The sequence below is a fragment of the Lampetra fluviatilis genome, chromosome 54 (assembly GCF_964198595.1).
Source record: "Lampetra fluviatilis chromosome 54, kcLamFluv1.1, whole genome shotgun sequence".
Taxonomy (NCBI): Eukaryota; Metazoa; Chordata; class Hyperoartia; order Petromyzontiformes; family Petromyzontidae; genus Lampetra; species Lampetra fluviatilis.
Window position 1 is genome coordinate 7,180,474 of NC_136328.1, and position 24,131 is coordinate 7,204,604.

The 24,131-nt window shown below is 47.0% G+C and overlaps 1 protein-coding gene across 3 annotated transcripts in view; it reads left to right on the plus strand.

Moving 5' to 3' along the window:
* Nucleotides 1–3,577: 3,577 nt before the first annotated feature.
* CYLD (CYLD lysine 63 deubiquitinase) overlaps nucleotides 3,578–24,131 on the plus strand; it is a 46,272-nt gene continuing 25,718 nt past the window's right edge. For all 3 annotated transcript variants that reach the window (XM_078879660.1, XM_078879662.1, XM_078879661.1), the window contains exon 1: nucleotides 3,578–3,783. The gene's annotated coding sequence lies outside the window, so the exon portion shown is untranslated. The remainder of the gene's footprint in view (nucleotides 3,784–24,131) is intronic.

The window sequence follows — 24,131 nt, forward strand, 5'->3', positions numbered from 1 at the left end:
TCGAGACCGGGAGGAGCAGCAGCAGCAGCAGCCTGCCGACCGCCTGGGGTGACTCAGCCGTATCCACCGGGCCGCGGGCGATCCACTTCGAGACCCCAACATCTCGAAGTTTGGATCGCCGCCACACACACACACACCACAAAAAGCAAAAGAGAAGCCGATCCCGGCACTGACAGCCGATGCCACTTCCACTTGGGACCGCGTGGCAACCTCCACGCCCAAAGATCTGCGGACCCAGAATTGGACTCCTCGGCCACCTCAAGAGACAACCAGCAAACCTGACGGGCGTCAATCCTCGAACCCCGAGGGACTGCCGATGACGATGGCGACGAAGACGATGATGACGACGACGATGATGACGACGATGACAACGGCGACACCGACGACGAGGTGCCCTCTCTTTCCGGCCACTCATTCCTCGGCCCTTGCACCGCCCCTGCCGTCTAAATCACTCCGCTGTTGTTACCGCTTTTTTAAACTTTGTTATAGAGAGGCGCCTGTAACAAATTTTGAATATGACGTAAGAATAAAAATGATCAATTCGCGGCTGGGTGCAAAGGCTCCCATGAAAGTCCAGTCGTTGTAAACCGCTCGGCCACCCGGCCACCGCTACGCATTTGTTACAACTGCAGCGGACGACTGGTTCATCATCGTCGTCGCCGTTATCATCGTGCGACGTAGCCGTTCAGCGAGCGCCTGCAGAAAATATACTTTAGTTCTACTGGTAGGAACCACCTGGTTACACCAGCCCACAGGGAATTATTGTGTCCGTCCGTCGTGCATCCAAAAATGGGTGGGGTGGGGCTGGGTGGAGAGGGGAGGGTGGGGAGGGGCTGGGTGGGGAGGGTGGGGCTGGGTGGGGGGTGGGAGGGGTGGGGCTGGGTGGGGAGGGGCTGGTCACCCCGTGGTGCCCTTATAAATCTCAACGTTTAATCTACTCACGCCGGCTTGTGCCCGCCCTCACAGTCGGCCATATTTGCGGAATACACCACGCCGCCGTTGACCCTGGCCATTGACCGAGCAACCCAACGTTCCTACCAGCTCCCTCCGCAGGAATGTGTTTTATGGGGGGGGGGGAATTATAGAACAAAAAAAAGTACGTGTGTACGTAGCCAACCGTGCTCATCGGAGGTGCGGGACTGAAATTACGATGATGACGATGGGCGATGATAATGGGCAGAGCGGCGTCCCAATGAAGGGACGTGTGGCTCGTGCCACGACCGCCGCTGGGAGACGGAGCGACGACATTCATTGGCTCACGTGCGGCTGCGAGACGGATCGTCGCATCGCGAGACGACGGCTCGGGGAGGCCTCCATCCAGCAGTGGATTGATTGTGTCTGCTGCTGACGATGCTGCTGACGATGACGATGATGACGAATCAATGACACGTGCGCCAAGGGGGAAACGCGGCTTCGGAGACCCGCGTCGTGAGTGCCAACGTCACGCGCTCTGGCGCGAGAGAGCGATGGAAACGCGAATGAAATTTGACTTTTGAGATTCAAAAACGGTGGAGGGGGGGGGGGACATCTTGTTTGGGGTCAAAATAAAGAAAAATAAATTCACGCGTGAGACCGTAGCCTGCAGAGTGCACGACTGAAGTGGAAAATGTGACACCTTGTTTTTAACACAACGACGGGAACTTATTTAAAGGCTGCCTCCGGACTCAGTTGAGTTGACGGTTGACATTCGGGTGTCACGTGGAGTCAGAAGGAAGCGCATTTTAAAGGGCACCAATCGAAACAACGAGCATTGAGTCCGCCCGATGAGATGCGGCGTCTTTGTGAGCATACACGGACACTGGCTTCCACCTCGCTCTCAGAAAGCTCACTTAAATTTTTTTTTACTAAATTAAATTTTTAAAAAAATCAACGTTCCAGGCGCAGCCCCGCAATTTCTCGCTCACGCCACCGCTGACGGAAGCGGACTCCAATGCAGGGAGCTCTAGAGGGTCAAGTCACATTAATTAGGGTTCTTTCGGTAAAGTCACGTAGATATAAAAATTTAAATAAATAAAAAATATCATAAATATTAAATAACCTTTATTATATCTTTTTTTCCAGGGCATTTTGGTGATCACCTGGAATTCGGCCGACCTCATCGGGGCTCAGAAGCTAAGTGAAGTTGACCCTGCGTTGTGTTTGGATGGGGCTTTGAGAAATGTGACGTCACATCAAAATGCGCAACTTTAAATAAATATAGACAACACGTTCTACTTAATTAAATATACTTTTTAAAAAATGTTTTCTCCTACAACATCAGAGTGCAGCGCCACATTAAATACGCACTACAATGACAATCATGTTTTATTTGGGGGGGGGGACAGAGCTTTGTGACGTCATATTTGAGGGGGGGTCTGACTTTTTGTGACGCCGTGTGACGAAGGGGGGGGGGGTCAAAAATCGTCCAAAATCGCGTGACGTCATTTATGGACGGCCCCCTACTCAGAACTCAACACACGCGTCAAGAGTAGCTAAAGCGTGGCCTTAAAACAAATGTTGAAATACAATTCGGCAACGTTCCGGCTAATGTCCCTCCTTCAAACGCAACTCCTGTCCACTCCACCTCCCTGGCAACTCTACGCATGTGCTTTGAAGAAGAAGCATTGCCCGAAACGTCGCCTGTTATTACATCCTCTTCTTTGTTTGACTGTGAAGGCCACGGGACGTGTTCGGTTTGTTTTGCTACGCGTGCTCGTGCACCAAATGTCGTGGCATCAGCTAGCGGACAGCGGTGGCAACAAGAAAAAGTTTTATAGCTCAAAAATTAGCGCAGCCGGTGAAAAGCTAAAACCGCCCGACTCATTCGGAGTGAGACCTCTGCTGTTCAAACCGGAGCCGGTTACCCCCCCCCCTCTCTTCCTCCTCCCACTCCGCACCGGGTACTCATTTGAGGCCGAGTCGACCTAGGGGAGGCCCAGATAATAGTCGCCGGTGTTAGCCGTGAGCGGGAATCAAACTCGGGCCACCAGGTTCGTTACGCAGCGCGCTAACCGCTCCACTACCGCTCCCCACTCCCCCACACAAAGACAAAGATCCCCGTGTAGCCTTCACAGACTGTAGGGGCAAGTGCTGTTCGCGAGCATCTGTAAAGGCCGGCACGGCACACGAGGAGGTGGGTGACCAGCACCACGCCCGGCCGCCTTTGTCTCCCCAGTGAAGACTTTAACACACCGCAACCAGGTACTCATTTGAGACGGAGTCGACCTAGGGGAGGCTCAGGACCGGTTCGGATAATCGTCGCCGGTGTTGTTAGCCCTGAGCTGGAATCGAACTCGGGTGGCCAGGTCCGGTGCCCTTAACAGCGCTAACCGCTCCCCCACCGCTCCCCCCCACGCCGCCCCCACAATGACGTCACCGCCACTTCAGCGTCACATTTCGTAGCCCGCGTACGCAGCCTCCGCCGTCAGCGCGCGGGCTCCTTGCCCATTCGGGGGCGCGGGGCGGGGGGGGGTAGCGCGCGCAACGCGATGCGATTGGTCGAGGCGTGCGCGGGGCGGGGGGGTGCGGGGCGGGGGGGCGCACGCAACGCGACGCGATTGGTCGAGGCGTGCGGGGGGGCGTGTCTATCCGCGCGAGGGTTTTGTAACGCGCGAGGCGGCCGCTTCTCGGTGTTGGTGGCCGAGGCGCAGAGTTAGTGGCGTTGGTTGTGAGGAGATTGACGTGCCGAGGGATTTTATCGGTGACTTTGAGCGTCCACAACCAAAATAAACGACGAGGAGGAGCACTTCGGAGGCGAGATAAAAAGTTGAGGCGGTCGACGCTGACGGAAGAGAAGTGCGAAAGGCGAGTTTGAGTGCTGCGCTAAACTCCGTTGGCTTTGCGTGCCCTAGGCGAGGCCTCTAGTAGGCCCCTGGTTGTGTTGTGGCGTTGACACCCCTTCGTTGCCGACGTTTAGGCGAACGTTCTTATCGCGATAAATGTAAACATGTATTTGTTGCACGTCGGTGTCAAACCTTTGCGAGTCGAAAGGCTGGCGGGGGGGGTGATTTATGTTAAGTTGCGGTAGTTGTGTGCTGTCGCTGATTGGATTATACCGTACGGATATGCGGTTTATAGCGCACGAGTCGTAGTAAGTTATACGGTAATGTTTACCACACGTTTACTTATCAACAACATTATTGGGGTTGTTTCAGTTTGAGTATACAACGGTGTTGTGTATAACCACTTTGTATGCGTTGTGTGAAAAATGCACGTAAACCACGTTGTCACGTACGTGTACTGCATTACTACTTCCCGTATTCTATCCTGGATTGTAAAAGGAACTATTCCCCCAGCGTTTTAAAACCCATAGTTCTCAACTCATAGGGAAATTGAGTTTTCAGGTCCATACGGCGTACAGCCGTTTCAATACGGGCAAAAAAATGTGTCTTATTTGTGTTTACTGCCTTGTGATGGGACTCTATAGGATGAACTTTGAGATTGATAAGGGCACGGGGTGACCACTAATGTACGAATTGGTATGTAATTAGGTAGGGCACGGATAGTGTAGTGTATAGCAGTGTATAGTAATGTATAGTGTAGTGTATAGCAGTGTATAGTAATGTATAGTGTGGTGTATAGTAATGTATAGTGTGGTGTATAGTGTAGTGCAATGTGTAGTGTATAGAGGTGTATAGTGTTGTGTATAGGATGAACATATTGTTAGGTTTTTTCGGTAAAGTCACGTGACTTTACCGAAAAAACCTAAGAATATGAATCCTTGCAGTCACGAAAGCTTCAAATATAGGATGAACGTTGAGATTGATAAGGGCACGGGGTGACCAATACGGTCTGAGTTCTGTAATAAGTTACAAGTTGGGCTGGTGCGCCTTACAATCCGGTACGAGATGTGTGTGTTGTGTGTCATGCCTCTATCATCCTGGTCTCGTCGCCTTCGGGAGAAAGTGAGATTTGTGGTTAAAAAAATCACACGCGAAAATGTTGCGTGTTTACTTTCCAACACACCGGTGTGCTGAAGCAGTAACTAATTAGCATGTTTTGTTTACGTGACAAGCCGTACTAGTTAAATGTGGCGGGTGGTGGCGGGTCCAACGACACATTTACGCGATAGAACCCCCAAAACAAACTCGATTTGTGGATGACATTGGTCGCGAAAACCTACGTGCTGTACTGAAACTAGAGTAACAGTGGAATGTAACAATGTTGTCAAACGGCTCGTGCAGCACTGGCCTTGAAATCAAAAAGTCGTCAATTCGGGTTCCCCATTACGCAAGTTAAAGCAAATGGTGCAATTTCGTGAATCCCACATCCCGCCCAGGATCTGTCCACCCGGCTATGCAAATGGACACACACCGCTCTGCAGATCGTCGGCAGGTGGTGCGTGTGATGAGGGTTAACGTGTGGGTACTTTCATCGCTTCGAAGACGTGTGGCCAACGTTGAAGAGTAGGCCCTTCTGGAGAGGAAGGGGGGGGCTCTCTTAACCCGTGGTACGCGTCCACGACCCCTCTCATCAAGAGTGAAGTGACAGCCGAAGCGAATGCCATAAACGTGCAATCGGTTTGCTGCGTCGGGCGTGTCCATTGCAGGAGGAGGATTGCGTTACGGGGCCATCCATTTAGTAGGTACGCAACAAATCTGTCAACTTGAGCCCCCCCCCTCCCTGTACGCACGCGGACTTTTTATACCCCCCCCCCACCTTCGTACGTACGATTGACACCTCCACCCCCAATCCTATAGAACGGCCGATATTGAATCCACGCACAAACGATTAATAATATTAACGTGTTTAAGCAAACAGTCCATCGCCGGACAATCAAACTAATTTGAAGGACAATGTAGACAAATTATTATGGAGGCTTCACTGCCCCGCCCCCCCCCCCCGTTTCCTATGCGTACATTGTCAGTAGACCCCCCCCCATCCCATGCGCACGCGTACGCATTTGGGTTAATCCCCCCTCCATGCGTACGTACTAAATGGATGGCCACTATGATGTTTGACCACCCGTCATATGATCGTGTTGCCGTCTTTAAAAAATCTACTTGCTGTGCTTCCTGCAATGAATGCCACAGAATGCCCCTACTACGCACGTAGTGGGGGAGAGAGAGGGGGGGGGTAATGCGTCCAACGGCGTCTCCCGTCTTGTCGTGATCCACCAACCGTTTAAGTTTTTTTTTATTTGCCTCGCTTTGACTGGACAAATCACCCCGAATTGCGTCCGATCTCGAGCCATCTCTGACGCTAAGCAGGGTTGAGTGTGGACAGTGCTTGGATGGGCGACTCGCCGAAATTGTTGTGGGGCAACGCAGTCAAATCCGTTGTACTGTACGATGCTACAACGTCTATTCACACCCCCCCCCCCCCGCGAGCATTCCGTACCCGTACTGCCCAGCATCAATCGTAGTCGAATCGAGCAGTGGATTGACAACAGAAGGCTGAGATTGTGTAATGTTTATCATCATTGGCAGTGTCCCCGCGCAAACTGCGCAGTTTAAAAAGGGAGCCGGGGCTACGACGAGATGGTTAACCCAAAGTGTGACGCTTCACAGGGAATGTCTTGAGCGAGGTGGCTCAGTGGGAGAGAGAGAGAGAGGGCGCTGCTCGCAATGAGAAGGTTGCGAGTTAAAACTCTGGTCGACTTGGCTCATCAACTCTCCAGGGCTGATAAAATGAGTAACGCCAACAGTGGTTGTCCTATGGACACCCCCCTCCCCCCGCCATAGGAATGTGGAATTTCCACCACTGCATCAGGGGCTTTTGACACGAGTTGAGCACCGCCTCGATGCTGCAGTATGTCACGTGACTTTCAGCAAAGCGATGCCTTAATCGAATACAGGTAATCCCCGACTTACGATGGAGATGCGTTACGACGACCCCATCGTAAGTCGAAAATACCGTAAGTCGAAGATGGCCTCGCCTGCCCAGGAGTCTTAAAGAATGGTGATAATTTAGCAAAACAGAACAATTTACAGTACCGTACTGTATAAACTATATACTGTATGTATTTATTAATTACAATACTGTATTGCACAGTAAAATGTAAAGTAAAAAAAACAAGGTAAATTCTTAGCCTACCTATATGAACTGCAATTTCATAGAAAGTATTTTCAGGAAACAATCCTATCTGCTATAAAAACTTTTAACATGCATTGAACGTATCGTATCGTGGTAACCCTAAAATGAAATCGCTAAAGCTACGTATCATACATGCATTGGACGTATCGTAACGTATCATATTGTACTGTACTCACGTAGATTCTGAAACACAAAAACACAGAAAAAAATACACGCGCTAACACCGTGACCACTTAACTCCGTCGACCGCTGGTGAGAGTGAGAGGCATCACCACACAAGGGGGGAGATGCGTTCAGTACATCCCGGCAGCGTCGCAACGTACAGTATCGTACCTCGTACGCTGCTGCGTTTGCCTGCCGCGCGAAATGTAAAATATTTAACAATTTTGTCATATCGCTATCGCCATCGTAAGATCGAAATATCGTAAGTCGGGGACTACCTGTATATAGGATTCAGTTCAAACTCGTTATGTTCGTGCGAGCCTTACGTGTGCGCACGCATACAGAGTTCCCCCCGCTTAAAATGTGCAGCTACCACGTTGACAATGTCGATGGAAAGTTATAATACCAAGTGTTGTGTCTTCCAAATTCACCCTCGTTGAGAAACGCACGCTCCCAACTATGCTCCAACGTCTATGCTCCCTACAGTCACCAGTGTGGTGAAGTATGGTCAAAAATAACTTCACTTGATACAGTAAATTTGGCTGTGACGGTCCCACCTGAAGACGGAGACTTGTGTTGCCTCCGAAACGTCGTGATTTAATTGAGTTATTTTCATTTATTTTACTTTATTAATTTTTACCTACGTGACTTTACCGAAAAAACCTAAGAGTAAAAATAACTCTGACCTGTGTGTGGAAACTCTCGCCCAGCGGGAGCTTGACAAAGGAGCTGTTTGCATGCACAGATATGCCAGGTGACACTATACATATTTTTGTGCCTACCATCTCCTTAGCATGCTCTGAATAAGGTCTGTTTGTCTGAAACACCGACACGGCCAAACAGTAAAAAAATGTGTCACGTTTACAAAGACAAATAGTTCACTACTTTAGCCCACCTGTGTGTTGAAAAGTGAATCAACATCATTTAAAATTTTGAGTATGACGTTTCGCTGGTAATTACATCCAGCATCATCGGGCAATTTGTCAGAATGGTTCTGTCGTACTAAATTATTTTTTTAAGTTATGTTGATTCACTCTTCAACACACTGTTTGGCTGTGTTGGGTGGTGGAGGGTTACGACACATTTATACAAATAACGCGATCTAACCCAAAAAATCTTTATTATGAATAATATTGGGCGCGAAAGCCTACGTGTTAAACTTATTATATCATGTATAACTCTATAATGCAATGTTGGAGATGGTGGTAACCAATGCTCGGTCTGTATGTTTAATTGCTCTCAAGACAAGCTGCCAACACAACATTGGAACGTTTCACGTTAAACCAGTTTAGGGTCGAGTCCTGGGGCTTTGGGTCCTGTCTTAATCTATTTCCTTGACTGAGAGCATACTTCTTCCATCCAGGTCGAGTCCATATAGCCACAGGATAATTCCCGCTGCAAAGTTGTTATATCATTGTAATTATTGAGATGTATAACTGCATTGATAGAGTATTGATCAGCATATGGTGGATTGAAGTTTGGGTAATCCCCCAAGGCGTTTTAGTCGGTGTGGAAGAGGAGGCTAATATACCCTCTTGAAGGGCTCTCCAGAGCTCCCACTAGTGGAGGCTCTTCCTATGGTGGTAGTGGCATGAGAAATGCATTTCAGGGCTGCACATTTACCTGTGTGTGTGGTATGGACATATTAACTGCATGTATGCCCTCTGCTATAAGGTGGCTGTGAAGTTTTCGTGACTGCAGGGATCCATATGCTTTGGTTTTTTCGGTAAAGTCACGTAGATATAAAACAATAAATTAACTACACTATGGGAACCTCATTTGCTTGTAAAAATATGATAATTGGTTTTTTACCCTTCTATCTGGCAACAAAACTGACACCTTTTTACAAGGAGTCATGTTTGCATAGACCGCAATACCTGCAGTCATAATACAAACAAAAAACATAACTCTGACAGTGCACATTATCAGAGTTATGTTTTTTTATTATGACTGCAGGTATTGCGGTCTATGCAAACATGACACCTTGTAAAAAGGTGTCAGTTTTGTTGCCAGATAGAAGGGTAAAAAAACAATTAATAAATTAAATTAAATCACGACGTTTCGGGTGCAACACAAGCGTCCGTCATCAGGTGGGACAACCACATCAAGAAACTTGTATAAGGTGGCTGTTAACGAGGCCGTGACGTTGGTTCACAAGAGTGGGTCACTTGTTTGCCGGCGGTACATTTGTGTGCCCCCTTCTCACTTTCATACGTGCCTCCTCTTCGTGTCGTGAGTTGCATTTCTGCCGAGTCTTGGAGTGGTGACGCAGTCGTTGACTCACAGCAAAATGAACCTGGCTACCCGAGTGTGGTTCCTGGTCACGGCTAACATCAGTGGCGAGTGATATAGCCCGACCCTGACACCCCTGTATGTTTGTAGTTTGCATGTTCTCCCTCCCCATGGTCGTGCGGATTTTTCTCCGGGTCCCCGTTTTTTCCCCCCTCATTTAGAATCAATGTACTTTTAGAGTATTTCCCTGCAATACATTGCTACGTGATAAGCCGATTCGTTGCGCTGAAATCGAGCGATACAGCTCGGTGAGCCTTACCTGGTCAAATAAAATTAGTTTTATAGTTTTAATAGTAGTTTATATATAAACGAGTTCTGGCCCCCACCCAACTTCACCAATCTGCATTGACCAATGTGGTGAAGTATGGTCAAAGAACCCCCATGACGGACTGTAAAAATATATATATATTGCAACTCCTTTACATCTATTTAGTAATAACTCCACCTTTATTTGTGTCTCCACATAAATTATGTATGGAAAGTTTATACAAACCGCTCGCCGCGCGGCCAGCTGTAGGAAGTCCATCTGATTATCAGCAGAAGGCTGTGTGTGCATCAGCTGATGGGATGTGTCAAAAACAACTTTTTTTTTACTATGACATTTCGCAGCAGTGACGCTTAACGATTACTTTGCTTAATCATTTACGTTACTCGTTTAAAACCAGTGCCTTATCGCACTCGAACACGTGTCCTGTGCTTTGTGTGTCTGTTGAATCTTTAAAGGGCAGGGCTGGAGTTTTCCCCCCATTAAGTAACTGTTGGTGTGGAACCACGTGTTTCTAGATTGCGTTTAGAATGTATAATCCCATCCTCTTCCAGATTATCACGTTTCGATCGCACAGACACGCTGCTGTTGTCAAGGCCGGTGGGTGTTCGTAAAAAAAAATGTTTTTTGAGCAACTGGCCAAAAAATGGCTTATTTGTACTGCAAAGGGTGGCAGCTGCTAACAATGTGTTTCCTAAAGCTCCTTATTTCTAGATCACAAATATACGTGATAGCAAGGTCAGGGTTGTAGTTCTTTTTCGTAGAATTTTTTCTGTGAATGTAAAGGTGCTGTGAATTTGTTTTATAGTAGAAAACTAGCAGCAAGTTCCCGGCTTTGCCCGGGGGAAACATATAATTCAAAACTTGTCTTCTCTTAAAAACATAACATATACATACACAAAGACTAAGCTATTGTGAAAGCCCGGCATTCCGCTTGTCAGTCCATTTGTCCGTCTACAGTAGTATCTACCGACTCTACAGTAGTATCTATTGACTCTATAGTAGTATCTACTGACTATACAGTAGTATCTATTGACTGTAGTAGTATCTACTGACTCTATAGTAGTAACTACTGACTATAGTAGTAACTACCGACTCTACAGTAGTATCTACCGACTCTACAGTAGTATCTATTGACTGTAGTAGTATCTACTGACTCTATAGTAGTAACTACCGACTCTACAGTAGTATCTACTGACTATACAGTAGTAACTACTGACTCTACAGTAGTATCTACCGACTCTACAGTAGTATCTATTGACTGTAGTAGTATCTACTGACTCTACAGTAGTAACTACCGACTCTACAGTAGTATCTACTGACTATACAGTAGTAACTACTGACTCTACAGTAGTATCTACTGACTCTATAGTAGTATCTACTGACTCTATAGTAGTATCTACTGACTACAGTAGTATCTACTGACTACAGTAGTATCTACTGACTACAGTAGATACTACTGACTATACAGTAGTATCTACTGACTATACAGTAGTATCTACTGACTATACAGTAGTAACTACTGACTCTACAGTAGTATCTACTGACTCTATAGTAGTATCTACTGACTACAGTAGTATCTACTGACTCTACAGTAGTATCTACTGACTCTACAGTAGTATCTACTGACTCTATAGTAGTATCTACTGACTCTACAGTAGTATCTACTGACTACAGTAGTATCTACTGACTCTACAGTAGTATCTACTGACTACAGTAGTATCTACTGACTCTACAGTAGTATCTACTGACTCTACAGTAGTATCTACTGACTACAGTAGTATCTACTGACTCTACAGTAGTATCTACTGACTACAGTAGTATCTACTGACTACAGTAGTATCTACTGACTCTACAGTAGTATCTACTGACTACAGTAGTATCTACTGACTACAGTAGTATCTACTGACTCTACAGTAGTATCTACTGACTCTACAGTAGTATCTACTGACTACAGTAGTATCTACTGACTCTACAGTAGTATCTACTGACTCTACAGTAGTATCTACTGACTACAGTAGTATCTACCGACTCTACAGTAGTATCTACTGACTCTACAGTAGTATCTACTGACTACAGTAGTATCTACTGACTACAGTAGTATCTACCGACTCTACAGTAGTATCTACTGACTCTACAGTAGTATCTACTGACTACAGTAGTATCTACTGACTCTACAGTAGTATCTATTGACTACAGTAGTATCTACCGACTCTACAGTAGTATCTACTGACTCTACAGTAGTATCTACTGAGTCTACAGTAGTATCTACCGACTCTACAGTAGTATCTACCAGAGGTGGGACAAAGTCATTGTTATGCAAGTCCAAGTCGAGTCGCAAGTCATCAAATTCATGACTCGAGTCTGACTCGAGTCCAAGTCACATGACTCGAGTCCACATCTCATAGGTGGGACAAAGTCATTGTTATGCAAGTCCAAGTCGAGTCGCAAGTCATCAAATTCATGACTCGAGTCTGACTCGAGTCCAAGTCACATGACTCGAGTCCACACCTCTGGTATCTACTGACTACAGTAGTATCTACTGACTCTATAGTAGTAACTACTGACTATACAGTAGTATCTACCGACTCTACAGTAGTAACTACTGACTCTACAGTAGTATCTACTGACTCTACAGTAGTAACTACTGACTCTACAGTAGTATCTACTGACTCTACAGTAGTAACTACTGACTCTACAGTAGTATCTACTGACTCTACAGTAGTAACTACTGACTCTACAGTAGTATCTACTGACTCTACAGTAGTATCTACTGACTCTACAGTAGTAACTACTGACTCTACAGTAGTATCTACTGACTCTACAGTAGTAACTACTGACTCTACAGTAGTATCTACTGACTCTACAGTAGTATCTACTGACTCTACAGTAGTAACTACTGACTCTACAGTAGTATTTACTGACTCTACAGTAGTATCTACTGACTCTACAGTAGTATCTACTGACTCTACAGTAGTAACTACTGACTCTACAGTAGTATCTACTGACTCTATAGTAGTATCTACTGACTCTACAGTAGTATCTACTGACTCTACAGTAGTAACTACTGACTCTACAGTAGTATCTACTGACTCTACAGTAGTATCTACTGACTCTACAGTAGTAACTACTGACTCTACAGTAGTATCTACTGACTCTACAGTAGTATCTACTGACTACAGTAGTATCTACTGACTCTACAGTAGTATCTACTGACTACAGTAGTATCTACCGACTCTACAGTAGTATCTACTGACTCTACAGTAGTATCTACTGAGTCTACAGTAGTATCTACCGACTCTACAGTAGTATCTACCAGAGGTGGGACAAAGTCATTGTTATGCAAGTCCAAGTCGAGTCGCAAGTCATCAAATTCATGACTCGAGTCTGACTCGAGTCCAAGTCACATGACTCGAGTCCACATCTCATAGGTGGGACAAAGTCATTGTTATGCAAGTCCAAGTCGAGTCGCAAGTCATCAAATTCATGACTCGAGTCTGACTCGAGTCCAAGTCACATGACTCGAGTCCACACCTCTGGTATCTACTGACTACAGTAGTATCTACTGACTCTATAGTAGTAACTACTGACTATACAGTAGTATCTACCGACTCTACAGTAGTAACTACTGACTCTACAGTAGTAACTACTGACTCTACAGTAGTATCTACTGACTCTACAGTAGTAACTACTGACTCTACAGTAGTATCTACTGACTCTACAGTAGTAACTACTGACTCTACAGTAGTATCTACTGACTCTACAGTAGTATCTACTGACTCTACAGTAGTAACTACTGACTCTACAGTAGTATCTACTGACTCTACAGTAGTAACTACTGACTCTACAGTAGTATCTACTGACTCTACAGTAGTATCTACTGACTCTACAGTAGTAACTACTGACTCTACAGTAGTATCTACTGACTCTACAGTAGTAACTACTGACTCTACAGTAGTATCTACTGACTCTACAGTAGTATCTACTGACTCTACAGTAGTAACTACTGACTCTACAGTAGTATTTACTGACTCTACAGTAGTATCTACTGACTCTACAGTAGTATCTACTGACTCTACAGTAGTAACTACTGACTCTACAGTAGTATCTACTGACTCTATAGTAGTATCTACTGACTCTACAGTAGTATCTACTGACTCTACAGTAGTAACTACTGACTCTACAGTAGTATCTACTGACTCTACAGTAGTATCTACTGACTCTACAGTAGTAACTACTGACTCTACAGTAGTATCTACTGACTCTACAGTAGTATCTACTGACTCTACAGTAGTATCTACTGACTCTACAGTAGTAACTACTGACTCTACAGTAGTATCTACTGACTCTACAGTAGTAACTACTGACTCTACAGTAGTAACTACTGACTCTACAGTAGTATCTACTGACTCTACAGTAGTAACTACTGACTCTACAGTAGTATCTACCGACTCTACAGTAGTATCTACCGACTCTACAGTAGTAACTACTGACTCTACAGTAGTATCTACTGACTCTACAGTAGTAACTACTGACTCTACAGTAGTAACTACTGACTACAGTAGTATCTACTGACTCTACAGTAGTATCTACTGACTCTACAGTAGTATCTACTGACTCTACAGTAGTATCTACTGACTCTACAGTAGTAACTACTGACTCTACAGTAGTATCTACTGACTCTACAGTAGTAACTACTGACTCTACAGTAGTAACTACTGACTCTACAGTAGTATCTACTGACTCTACAGTAGTAACTACTGACTCTACAGTAGTATCTACTGACTCTACAGTAGTAACTACTGACTCTACAGTAGTATCTACTGACTCTACAGTAGTAACTACTGACTCTACAGTAGTATCTACTGACTCTACAGTAGTATCTACTGACTCTACAGTAGTATCTACTGACTCTACAGTAGTAACTACTGACTCTACAGTAGTATCTACTGACTCTACAGTAGTAACTACTGACTCTACAGTAGTAACTACTGACTCTACAGTAGTATCTACTGACTCTACAGTAGTAACTACTGACTCTACAGTAGTATCTACTGACTCTACAGTAGTAACTACTGACTCTACAGTAGTAACTACTGACTCTACAGTAGTATCTACTGACTCTACAGTAGTAACTACTGACTCTACAGTAGTAACTACTGACTCTACAGTAGTAACTACTGACTCTACAGTAGTAACTACTGACTCTACAGTAGTATCTACTGACTCTACAGTAGTAACTACTGACTCTACAGTAGTATCTACTGACTCTACAGTAGTAACTACTGACTCTACAGTAGTAACTACTGACTCTACAGTAGTATCTACTGACTCTACAGTAGTAACTACTGACTCTACAGTAGTAACTACTGACTACAGTAGTATCTACTGACTCTACAGTAGTATCTACTGACTCTACAGTAGTATCTACTGACTCTACAGTAGTATCTACTGACTCTACAGTAGTAACTACTGACTCTACAGTAGTATCTACTGACTCTACAGTAGTAACTACTGACTCTACAGTAGTAACTACTGACTCTACAGTAGTATCTACTGACTCTACAGTAGTAACTACTGACTCTACAGTAGTATCTACTGACTCTACAGTAGTAACTACTGACTCTACAGTAGTATCTACTGACTCTACAGTAGTAACTACTGACTCTACAGTAGTATCTACTGACTCTACAGTAGTATCTACTGACTCTACAGTAGTATCTACTGACTCTACAGTAGTAACTACTGACTCTACAGTAGTATCTACTGACTCTACAGTAGTAACTACTGACTCTACAGTAGTAACTACTGACTCTACAGTAGTATCTACTGACTCTACAGTAGTAACTACTGACTCTACAGTAGTATCTACTGACTCTACAGTAGTAACTACTGACTCTACAGTAGTAACTACTGACTCTACAGTAGTATCTACTGACTCTACAGTAGTAACTACTGACTCTACAGTAGTAACTACTGACTCTACAGTAGTAACTACTGACTCTACAGTAGTATCTACTGACTCTACAGTAGTAACTACCGACTCTTCTGTAGTAACGACCGACACTACAGTAGTAACTACCGACTCCACAGTAGTATCTATTGACTGTAGTAGTAACTACTGACTCTACAGTAGTAACTACACACATCACGCTGTTCACGATGTATCTCAGTGTTGTGCTTCTGTGTGGTGTTTTTTTCACCTTTTTTACGGGAAGGAGATCCTCCCGTCGCCGCTCGGCTCGGGGCAACCGCGCATGCGCAGATGCGTGCTATGGCGCCACGATCAGCGTGGTAAAATAATAAATTGTTATGAAGTGTGATTTTATTAGTTTACATTTGACCGAGGGGAAAAACGAATAGCGCGTTTTCGCCGGGGGCTTATTGCGTTGTATGTACTTTGTTGAAACGTAAACCCAACAGTTCGTCAGTTAAACGCGTTGTAAAGCGTGCGCAGACAGAGAAAGAAACAGACAAAAATGTATTTTATAGGTATGATATCGTTTTGGAAGGTAAAACAAACTAATGTGATATGAAACATCTGCAGAATGTGTAAATCAATATTGAGTGTGTCTATAAAAACAGATGGTAAGTACACCAATCTTTCTGCCCATGTTGAAGTCTTCTCGTGGTAGATACTAATAGCATTTGTCACCCCAAGTTGTACCGACCAACCCACTTGACTCGCGGTGCCACCTATTTTACGTGCTCAATGAAAGTGAATTAATGTGCTGACCTAAGGTTTAGAAGCTGCCCTGGTGTAATGTTACTGAACCATTACACCACCATCTTATGGCGCGCCATTGGAAACAATGGAGCAAATGTCTTCATTCCACCTGCCTTTTTACACCCAGCTAGCTATATGCATGGGTTAATCACAGTGCTGGCAACAAATTGTGCAGTGGAAACCTACACAGACTATCTTGCCCATGAATCGTGATGATGATCGAATCACAGTTATTCAATCGGCAGACAGATCTCGTGTGGTGGGGTAAAGTGTGGGTACTCCAGTCGCTTCCGTGATGTCTGACCAGCGTGGAAGAGTAGGCCAAACACATTCTAGTGGAGGCACTTGTTCCAGCAGTTGCGTGGACAAGAATTGTCAGGGCAGCAACTGTACCTTTACCTAGCCTTAAGTCGGAGCGGTGGTGCAGTGATTAGCGAAACTCCGCTATGAACCCAGGTATCTGAGTTACATTCCTAGCCACGGCTAACAGTGGCGAGTGATAACTAAATGTGTGCTGGTCACCCCCCCCCCCACTTCACCAACCCGCACTGCACTGGCTGGGTGACGTATGGTTGAGGAACTTCTGTGACCGACACGGCGTGCGTCCAGGCATGGATTTGGAAAGTGTCTGTAAGTTGTTGTTGTTCTTAACAACCTTTTACGTGGTTTTTGCATCCAGATAGTCTACATGCTTTTACAGCTTTTGCAATACTGAGGTTGCAAGGTTATTTTTGTTGAACCCTAGTCTCATAACTCAAGAGACTGGGATAGTCTAATTTGCAAAATGTGGTATAGGTCTCCATAAATGGGGGGTGGGGGGGGCGATGTTTGCCTTGCGTATAATCCCAGTTGTGTAATTTGCAGTGTCATTTTCGAATCTGACAAACGTGGACCCTGACACCGGCACCACGATGGCCTACGCTTGCGAATGACGTCGGGGGATCTTCATCGTCCACCGTTAAGGCGGACGGCGCGTATCGTCACGGTTGTTCCACCCGCCGCAGTATTAACCAGCGCGGCCGCTCGATTCGAACCGTGAAACTGTGCAATAAGCTGCGAACGTGTGACTGCTAGGCCGTGTCAGGTGGTGGCAGAGGGCAGTGGAATATCTGTTACGGCCACGTGCACTGTTGTATCAATTGGCTCCCCCCCCTCCCCCGCCATTGTGATGCGTGTCGTGGTGTGGGCAGTGGTATCGCTGTCAAATGTGTTGGCATTGCAGCTGCACCGGAGTCCCGTGGGCCATATGGGGGACCAAGTACCAGGTTCCTAAAGAGGAGGACGTTCGAGCGATGGCTGGGGCCCCATTTCTTTCCTTGTGCCGGACTTCGACACCACAACATGCAATGCCGCCAGGTGCATTGTGAATCGTCGTCCTAGGTCGTTGAGCCCGACTGGTGCTACCAAAGGGTTTCGTGTGAAATCAAGAGGCTTGTAGGGCCGGACGGACTACAGCTGCCAAACGGTTTGGTGTTAATTAATGTGGGTCAAAGAGTGAGACTACGGACAAAGATGGAGTACATGGTGGCAAATTTCAGTGGAAATAGTGCAGAAGGAGGATTGCAAATTGGAAGTGACCTGTTAATGAAGACGGACGAGTTGTAGTACCTGGGTGCAACGATGTGGTGCTGATGGATCACTAGAAGGAGATGAGAACAAGAAGAAGGGCTGGATGGCTGAAATGGCGAGAGATGACTGGTGTGGTGCACGATAAGAAGGTCCCAGTTTGGTTGAAGGGATTAGTGTCCAAGACGGTGGTGAGGCCGGCGCTGTTGTATGGGGCCGTGTTCTGGGGCACAAGAAAGAGCGAGGACCAAGCTACGTCAGTCACAGAGATGAGGATGTTGTGGTCGATGTTGGGTTTAATAAGGAAGGACAGGGTGAGAAATGAAGAAGTGAGAGAAAGACTCAAGGTGATAGAAAGCACAGAGAAGATGAGAGAGAGAAAAGGCTCTGGTGTGGTTCAGTCATGTGGAGAGACAACAGGGACATGTGGGTCAGAAGGTGCAAGTGGTGCAAGTGGAAGGAAAATTATGAAGAGGAAGGCAGAAGAAGAGATGGGAGTGGGGGGGGAGCGATGTGGTGCGATCGGACATGGTGGGCCGAGGATCGGAAAGAGAGATGGCGCAGGACAGGGCAGCATGGAGACGGTTGGCAAGGATAGCGGAGCCCTCGTGAGTGGGACAAACGCGTGGAGGAAGAACAGGAAGAAGAGAGACTACGGCTACCAAAGGGTTCTGTGTGAATTCAAGAGTTTCATCGAGCCAGACTACGCTCCTCAAGGGTTGAGTGATTCAAGTGGCTCGGAGCTAAACTCAGGGCTACCAAAGGGATTGGTGTTAATTCAAGATGTTCATAGAGTGAGACTTCAGGCGACCAAAGGGTTCAGTCATTGGCGTAGCTATCGGTGTGCAGGCAGACTGAGTAACTCCACTGGGACCCACAAGCCCAGGCACTGGGAGGGGCCCGGGCAATGGGTTACGAAGATGGAGGGGACGGAATTTAACAGGGGGGGGGGGGGGGTCGCGTTTAATTTCTTGCATCAGGGCCCATGCCATCCACGTTCTACCATCGGGCGTGTGTGTTTTACACACACCATCGGGCGTGTGTGTTTTACACACACCACCGCACACGATGCTGCGTGTTGCCTGCAGCTGACTTTTGAAGTCCATTGGTTCGTCTCTACGAGCCCCAGGCCTTTTATGTTGGAGCCCAAGATTATTAATATCTTGGCATTTAACCGTTCACCACCCCCTGCTATTCAGTGCATTTGTACAATCTTGGGCGATTCTTAGCTTTATGGATCTAATTTTTTTTAGTTTGGCTAAGTTTGCATCACCGTTTTTTGACTCGCACAGATTTCCTTACCCCATTTGCCTTGTGTTGGTCTGATGTAACGTAACGTTCGTACAAAACAATACAATTATGAAAAGTATATTTAAGATCACACATTCGGCGTGCTTAAAAACAGCAGCCCGATCCAGAGCTGGATAAGGCTTAGAGCATTATACGTGCAATGCGGCGATCGCATGACATGCATGCCAGGCATGATGGGAGTTGCAGTTTTGTGCTGTTTGTGGCGTGTCGTTGATGCTATTTGTATGCAGCCTGCAAGGTGTATTCTCCTCTTGTGATGGAGCTTCTCTTTCACAATCGCAAAAGTGCCCGCCGCGTCGCTCCCGTACACGCACATAAACTTGTTGCACAACGAGGGAATGCATATTGCACATCACCACCGCCATCACCACCTATTAGCCACCACTGTGGTAAAAGTGTGCGCGCGCGCGAGTTTACAGGTGGTGATTTGTATGCGGGGATGGGTGTGGACTCGCGTGGTCGTTGCAGTGTGCTCTGTGTGTGTGTGTTATGGGTGTGCAATGTGGTGTGTTGTGATGTGTTGTGGGGAGCGGTAGTGTAGACGTTAGCGTGCCGCGCTATGAACCCGGCGACCCGGGTTCGATTCCCGCTCACGGCCAACACCGGTGGCGATTATCTGAACTGGTCCTGGGCCTCCCCTAGGTCGACTCAGCCCCAAATGAGTACCTGGTGCGGTGTGTAAACATCGCCACTGGGGAGACAAAGGCAGTCGGGCGTGGTGCTGGCCACCCACCCCCTCGTGTAGCGTTCCAGCCTTCATAGGTGCTACTCGCTAACAGCACTTGCCCCTACAGTCTGTTAAGGCTATGCGGGGGATCTTTGTTTTTGTTGTGATGTGTGCCGTGTATTTCTTGCGCTTTGTACGTGATGTGAGGCAACGTAGCGGTTAGCGCACTGCGCTACGGACTCGGCGACCCGAGTTCGATTCCCGCTCTCGGCCAACATCGATGACGATTATCTTAACCGGTCCTGGGCCTCCCCTAGGTCGACTCAGCCTCAAAGTATTACCCGGTGTGGTGTGTAAACATTGCCCACTAGGAAGACAAAGACGGCCGGGTGTGGCGTTGGCCACCCACCCCCTGTGCCTTGTGTTGTACTGCCCCTTTCACTAACGGCACTTGCCCTAACATTCTGCTGTGGCTATGGGGGGGAAATCTTTGTTTTGAGTGTTGTTATTGGTTGTGACGGGTGTGGTATGTCTGTGTGTGACGGGTGAGGGATGTGCCGTGCGTGACTACATGCAGCATAGCGACGCTGTGTGCACTGCAGTATTAATAGCAACTGCGGAAATTCCGCTCGCATGAAGACGGGGTAAATTGTGTTGCATAACCAAGCTGCCTTGCTTTCGCTCGCGCGAAAGATCAGCTTCGGCATTGGGGCCGAGCTCGCCCGGAATCTCGCCCATTTTTCCCATCGCCACTGATGCGTAAACGTCGCGCATCGCGTACACGGACGCTAACGAGACATTTGTACGAACGCTCAAACGTGCGCCATGAAGCGTGGAGAAGTGGACGCCTGGCACTGCGTGGAGAGACTGACAGAAATGCGTGGATGAGAGGACGCACGCAGGTCAGAGACCTCGATTGGCTCGGTTGGCTACGTACGGTGCGAAAGAAGTTCCACAAACAGTAGTAGAAGCCCTCTTTAACGATGGCAATTGGTTCCACGAAACCGGTCGTTAAGGGATTTGGTCCTTCAGCGAGTATTGGAAAGACATGTTAAAGGCTTAATTCATTCGGATAGCATCAAACGTTACCCATTTTCGCTCGAAAAACTTACTTAATGATATTTAATCAATGCATGAAGTACTACTTACTGTACCTACAACAGCCCAGTGTTAACAGGGGAATGGTCGGTAAGCGAACACATTGGGCTCTGGAGGCACTACACTACTATACACTACACTACTATACACTACACTACTACACTACACTATACACTGGGCTCTGGAGGCCTGTCGTTAAACAATGAATCATTACCAGGGGTGGTCGTTAAAAAGGGTTCTACTCTACACTACACTATACACTACTGTACACCACTACTATACACGACACATTGGGCTCAATGGAGGCCGGTCGTTAAACGATTACGGTAGTCGTCAACAGGGATGGTTGGCAGGAGGGGTTCTACTGTACATATATACGTCTTACTGACTGTTCAGAAAGCGCTAAGTGGGTTTCGGTGAAAACGCGTCGAGAGAAGGAGCCGATGACCGAGAGACCAAGAATAGTGCCGGAGCGGCAGCCAGAGGAGGAGGCCAACCCTGCCGGAGAGGACGTCCGCAATGGAGGTGGAGCGATTAAATCAACTCAATTTAACACGTAGGCGTACGCCGGTTGCTGGGCAGATTATTACATTGATTGTTTCGTGCGGTCAGTGAAGGGACATCGTTTCACTGATTCGTTTCTTAAGTGATGTGGCCACCGCAGAGAAATTTGCGGGCCAGCCACTGCTTTGGAGAGGAGGCTTTTATCCAGCGGTGAATCGATCATGGCGGGTGGTGGCGAACGTGCAGCAATCGTAAACAAAGAAACAATGATCGTGTATTAAAGATGCGTGGAAGCGAGGGAACGTGTTGAGCCTGGCCGGTGTGTTTGATCGCATACTGTTGAGTCCGGTTCCTTTACTTTTTCAAAGTGATCATGTAATTGTGCTTTAATCTTATTCTGTTAGGCGAATGCCACACTGGGATTCGTCTATTTGCCATCTGTTCCTTCTCATTCAACGGGGAGAGACACCAGCTCGGCTGTCGAGTGATAACTGTATCTTTTCATTATTTTTTTTCCCCTTTCCCCCCCCCCCCCTTTACCAATTAATTCCGGATTACGCTGTGTCGGTCTCACGTCACGAGTCGAAGTTATTCTCTCGGGACCTCTCGCAGAGAGCAGTGCAGAGCATTGTTGGATAATTGTCCCACATACATCTCACATCCCTTCAAGTGCCACGATGGTGAGATGTTAACTCCCTCGCTTCGTACACAGGATGTCGTGGGTTCGATCCAAACGCCTGCTGTATATTTGGAGTTTGCGGTGTTCTCTCCGTGGTCGCGTGGACTTTTCCCTGGGTCCTTCGGTTTTTCCCCTCCACATTTAGAATCGTGCGTTTAGAGTGTTTGGCTGCTGCGAATTTCCACGTTATGATGAGCCACTTCGTTGAGCTATCATTTGTGGCCAGGTCGCTTCTGAAAATGAGCTGTGCAGGTAGGGATCAAAGTTACAAATCACATTCGCCACTGAGAGATAACATTTCTGAGGCATGGAATTCAGCCGCACTGAGCGCAGAACCAAATTTAACGTGATAATTTTGTTGTTGTTTGTGTACATTCATTGAGGAGCGAGCTGAGACCATCATCAGCATGTTACATTTTGAGAACCCGGTTTAATTACTGGATTCAAACCCATGGCCTAAAGCAGTCTTCTACATTGCAAGGCTCGTGGGCCTGCAGGCAGCGCCTAGTGCGGCCCCTGACGCCATAGGTCGCAATCGGGTTCCCGATACCCGTACCCTACCCGATACCCGGCTACCCGTACCCGGCCGGGTACGGGTACCCGTTTGCGACCCTGGTGCGGCTGGGTACGGGTACGGGTAGGCCGTGAGTCACTGGTGAGTAACCGTTTGTCACTCATTTCCCAACGTCTTGTCTCTTCTCACAATTCAAGATCCTAGAATCAACCCACCCGCGCCTGCAACATGGCTTCATCCCAGAGGTCGCAATCGGGTACCCGATAGCCGTACCCTACCCGATACCCGGCCGGGTACGGGTAGCCGGGTATCGGGTAGGGTACGGGTACCCGATTGCGACCCTGGTGCGGCCGGGTATGGGTACGGGTAAGAAATCAAAACCCGTTTGCGACCTCTGCCTGATGCGCGCCCCATCATGCTGTCTCAAACCCAATGGGTTCACATGTGTGGCGGCCCTCGCACTGATGTCTTATCGGTGAAATTGGCCCAAAGCACTAACCTCCAAGCTACCTGGCCACCTCTAAGTATTAACGTATCTTACATGCAGCTTATTGCGGGAGACTGGGTGATTGCCGTAAAACAATGTCGACGATGATTACAGCAACAAAACTACGTTCATTAATATTCCCATCATTCGATTTCATGTGGGAGATTATTTTATTGCAAAATACGACAAAGGAGCAGCCATCACAATTGCTTGCTTGCTCGCCACTGCCGACAAGAGCTCTAGAAGGGTGTCTGGCTTACCCCTTCGTGCTGGTTCGAGCATCTTGGATGAACAGGTGGCGTGCCCGCACTTTACCCCACCTGCCGATGTACTGCGATGCCGTACCCACTTGCACTGCTGGGTGGACAGAGGCGGAGGTCGGCGGGCACCATTGTTTCAACTGCTGTGCTGGCTGGGTGAGATCTGGAAGCAGTGGCGACCACCAGATTGCGAGTCCCATGCACGACACCCATTTCACCACGGCGGCATCCGGTCGTACAAGAGTAAGCTGCTCGGCTATAATTAGACCTTGGTGTTGCCCCTCGTCGCTGGGTTTTGGTCTTGCTCAGAGATGCACTGCATCTGCGAACACTTGCCTCGTTCTAAGGAAACGGAATAAAGGTCACGCTTTTGAAAGAAGGTTATATCATCAACAAGCGGCCAGTGAAGAAAATAACTAAATAGAGCAGGTGGTTATCTTCTTTTTGCCTCTCCGCAGATTGAGTGACTTTGTGCGTTGGCAATTCTTGCGTTTTTAAAGGTATGCAGTCGATAACGATTGCAGGGCACGTGACCTAAATGCCTATGAGCACACTGTATACATCTTGACGCAGAAGTGTTCAGGA